Genomic DNA, 4044 nt, shown 5'->3' with positions numbered 1-4044 from the left:
GTCCATGCTGACACAATCAAGGCCACTGAGGATACAGGGAACTCACACTGCCACTAGGAGCTTTTGTTGGGGATTTTTAGTCTTTTATTTTAATGAGAAGATGCATGCAGGGCACTTTGCTTCTACAGAAGCATGTTGTAGATAAGCATTTATTCCTGCTCAGATATTATCAGCTTTTAGCAGAACTAAATTTCCTACACAGTGCTTAGTAGCTAATTTGCCAATTCATCAATCTATAGAAGCAGAGAATAAATCGAGAACTTAAGGGTGAATGACCAGTATGTGAGACATTAAGTATTTGATATCATTTGAGATAACAGTCTGTATTTGATATATAGTAATTGAAAATATTTATTTCCAAGACAGAAAATATCAATAGAGGGTCATAGCAGCAAAGTATAGTAACTCATTAAAAATAAGAGAAGTATAATCTTCATAAAAAGGTTCATGGTTAGAATCTTCCAAATATAGTCTTAAAGTCATCCAATGAGAATAATAATAGGAAATGTTTCTTAGACTAAAAGAAAAAAATTACTACAGTTACTATTGAATCATTTTTTACCATTTGTACTGTGTACAAAGAAAAATGCAGTGTTTCTTCAGCCTTTATGCTCACTGATTCTTTTAAGTATTAGGAAGAAGAGAACATAGGGGTCAACAGAAGGGCCTAAGAAAAAGCTAGCACACACATTGTTTCAGAGTAAGTATCCTAAACAATGTCCTCCTACAAGAGCCACACAAATTCTGTACCATAAAAAGAAGAATGTGGCCAACAAAGAAGAACATTTTACAAGGGAGACATCTTCTTATCAAATGGACTGAACAAACCAATAAAGCAACATATCTTTGAATATTAAATTGAATGTCAAGAGCATTTCGTATGTAGTACTGAAAAATTAGAATTTGAATTCTAGAAAATTTCTACATCCTTCAATAGTTGTGGTATAATCAAAGAGGTAGAACAATATTTAGAGAGGATTAAGGTAATTTATAATCTTTACTGAAGATGGGTTTGTGTGGGAGGCCAGCTCCCACCATTTACAGGGTTCCTATGAGGAGAAGGGAGGAATAAGGAATTTGTAGATAGAAAGAGAACAGAGATGAGACAGACAGAAACACAGGGTAGCTTCAGGAGGACCTGGATCAAAATCCACTGCACCTTCTGTCTCTTCAAAATGGCTTTTTATAACAATGTTAACGGGCAGAGCAAAAGACCTCTCCCTTGCTAGATCAAAGAATACTGCACAGCCAAGTGCAGACCCTTCCAAACACCTGGTAATCATGCATGTGGTCAAGTTACCCACTTATGCAGCCCTCTTAGGTAAAGCAAGCTCAGATCTCACTAGGAAACCTCTGTGGGCTCCCACAGGCCCCCTTCTTAATGTAATAAATGACCCTTCAGGCCTTCCAGAGAGACTGTTTCTGCCTTAGGTCATCTTCTTCAGCTAGATAAACCTTTCCCATCTTTAAGATACATTTCCATGAATTGTACTCTGTCTTAGGATGGATGCTAGCAAGAAGAACTTTGCCTGTCTCTGACTACCAGTCTCTGGCAGGAGAAGGTAGAGAGCTTAATTCAAATCTGACTCAGGTCCTTACTATGAGCTTTCAAGTAGTTGGAACAACCATGGCAATCCCTAGGGCTGCCACACCTCCAAGTAAAGGAGTAGAGGATAATAAAGATAAAATGTTCTCTTTCAAATGGGTCTAAGATGTCTGTAACAGCCTTAGCTGTGCCAAGTCCGTTTTTAAATCAAAAAACTCTTGGTGCAAATGGATCAAATAAACTGCATCAAACTTAGAGATTCTCTTAGCTTCACCAAACCATGGTTCATTAATATCACCTAATTAACATAATTTCAGTATGAATATTATTATACATATTTACAACTAGCATGAACATTACTATACATATTTACAATTCTTTCAAACTTCCATTCAAGAGCAAATTCTCTATAGGACTACTTTGCACACTTTAGTAAACATCTAAAAGATTTCTTAACAGAACTATTAACATTTTTTTTTCCAACAAGACAGAGAGTACATGAATTGTGAATCACCAAAGTTAAAACTGCAGGTGAACTCAAAACTGTTTCATTTCTGAAGTATGCCGTTCACAGTTTTGATAACATCCTTAAAGTTCCACTAACAGTTTGAAATCAGAGCCTATTTCATTAGTGGCTTGAGAGTCTTTATATCCAACTTTCAGAATTTGGTGAGTGCCACTGCTAGGGGGCTGTAACACCCAGGACAATGCCACTCCCCCAGAACCACCTTTCCTGCTGTGCCCTTGAAGTCATTCCAGAACTGGCAGAAGTGCACCCAGCAGCAGATGGTAGCCATCTGGGGAGCCATCCCTTTACTTAAACTCATTGCAGCTCCCCTGGGTGCCACAATTCAAACAAATGTTGCTGAAAACTTCACTCCCTGCTACTGCAGTACTTTATGACAGTCTTTCCTGAGAACCTTGCTTCAGGGTGAAGATGGTCACCATAGTAACTGAGCTGCCTCTCTGCTCAGCTAGTAGGACTCAAGAACTGCCTCTTAAGGGGGCCACACATTAATTTGCTACTAGTAAACAGAAGTGGTGTGACTCTGGGCTCCACTTCATTACTAAATGGCAACAAAATCTCTGTCCCAAATTCTTTTTCAGCAATCTAGGAGCCTCCCTAGTCTCCTACTTTCCACTGACTGCAGGATCGGGCATCAATATCAGGAACATTGGATCCATCAGCAGCTACAGTGTCATCAGAGCTGACATTCCTCTGTTCCACACATTGCACCAAGTGCTCAGGCAGCCATTGAGCTTCATTTGATGACTATGGGTACAATTCCTCCTCCTTAATTGTTAAAGGGTTCATCTTAAGACTGACATGAGCTCTTTCAAGAATGCCTTGTCTTTGATAAATTTCTGTTAGACCTATACATTCTTCTTTTGCATCTTTGGCACAACACAAGTTCCTTATTTGCCCTTAAGTTTTTTTCACACTCAAAGCAACTTCTCAGTGTTCAGACTGCTCTCCCTTACTTTCTAAAGGTTCTCAAAGAAGCTTGACAAGTGACATTAGCATTTTAATTGCCTTCTGACAGGCAAGCTTTGTTCATCTGTTTCCAGTTCTCAGGATGTAAGGCTAAAAAAGCTTGCAAAAAATGGTGATTTGGGGCTGAAAAAAGTGGCATTTTTTACCTCTTTAAGTTGTTTAAAAGGAATTGGAACATGCATTCTCACGATATTTCCCTGCTGCTTTATTATGGGAAACATTTGAAAGCTTTGTCTAGACTCACCCTGGCCTAAAAGGGCTCCTTTTTCATGGTCTATATTGATACTGAAATCAAGATCAAGCTTCTGCTCTTTTGCCACAGGGGTTTCTGTCCTTCCTGAATTTGTCTTAGGATACCTGTGTGACAGGTGTACCTGCCTAATCAAATTCTCCACCTGGCACTGTCCCCCGAGTGGGTCCTGCCCACCTCTGCACGCATGCACAGACTGGTACTTGGCATCAGAAGCGAGAACCCCTCGGGGCTCACCCCCACTCCCCTGCCCAACTAACTGAATCAGTGAAGAAACAAGAGTATTTGAAACAAGAGACTTTTCAAAGATTTCCTCCCAGATAGATCTCCTTTTCCATGCTTGATCCTCCCCCCAGATGCAGAGTCCCTAATGCCACTACTGCTGCTCAGGCTCTCTGCCAGTCACTTTCTGTTCTGAGGGTAGGGAATTGAGTTCCCATTCCTGCCTTGTTTGTACAGCCAAATGTATCCTCAGCCTTTCCCATGCTGCCACTGCAGCTACTTCTACGGACTTAGACCATGCTCTTTTCATTGAAGGGAGGATTTCAAGCCTCTGCTGCTCTCTCATCTCACCAGGGGTCTTGTCAGCTAGCAGCTTTCCCTCGGTCCTGCACCACCTCTGCCATGGCTTTGCCAGTGAGGATGCTGGCTGGTGACCACAGGGACCCCAGTGTCCCCAAACGCACTCAAACTTGGAGGTACCTGCTCCCTGGCCCTCCATTAGTTGATTCCTAAATGCTGGCTTGAAGAGGA

The sequence above is a fragment of the Peromyscus eremicus genome, chromosome 9, assembly GCF_949786415.1.
Source record: "Peromyscus eremicus chromosome 9, PerEre_H2_v1, whole genome shotgun sequence".
Lineage (NCBI taxonomy): Eukaryota > Metazoa > Chordata > Mammalia > Rodentia > Cricetidae > Peromyscus > Peromyscus eremicus.
The sequence above is the reverse complement of the archived record's forward strand: the minus strand, read 5'-3'. Positions refer to the sequence as shown.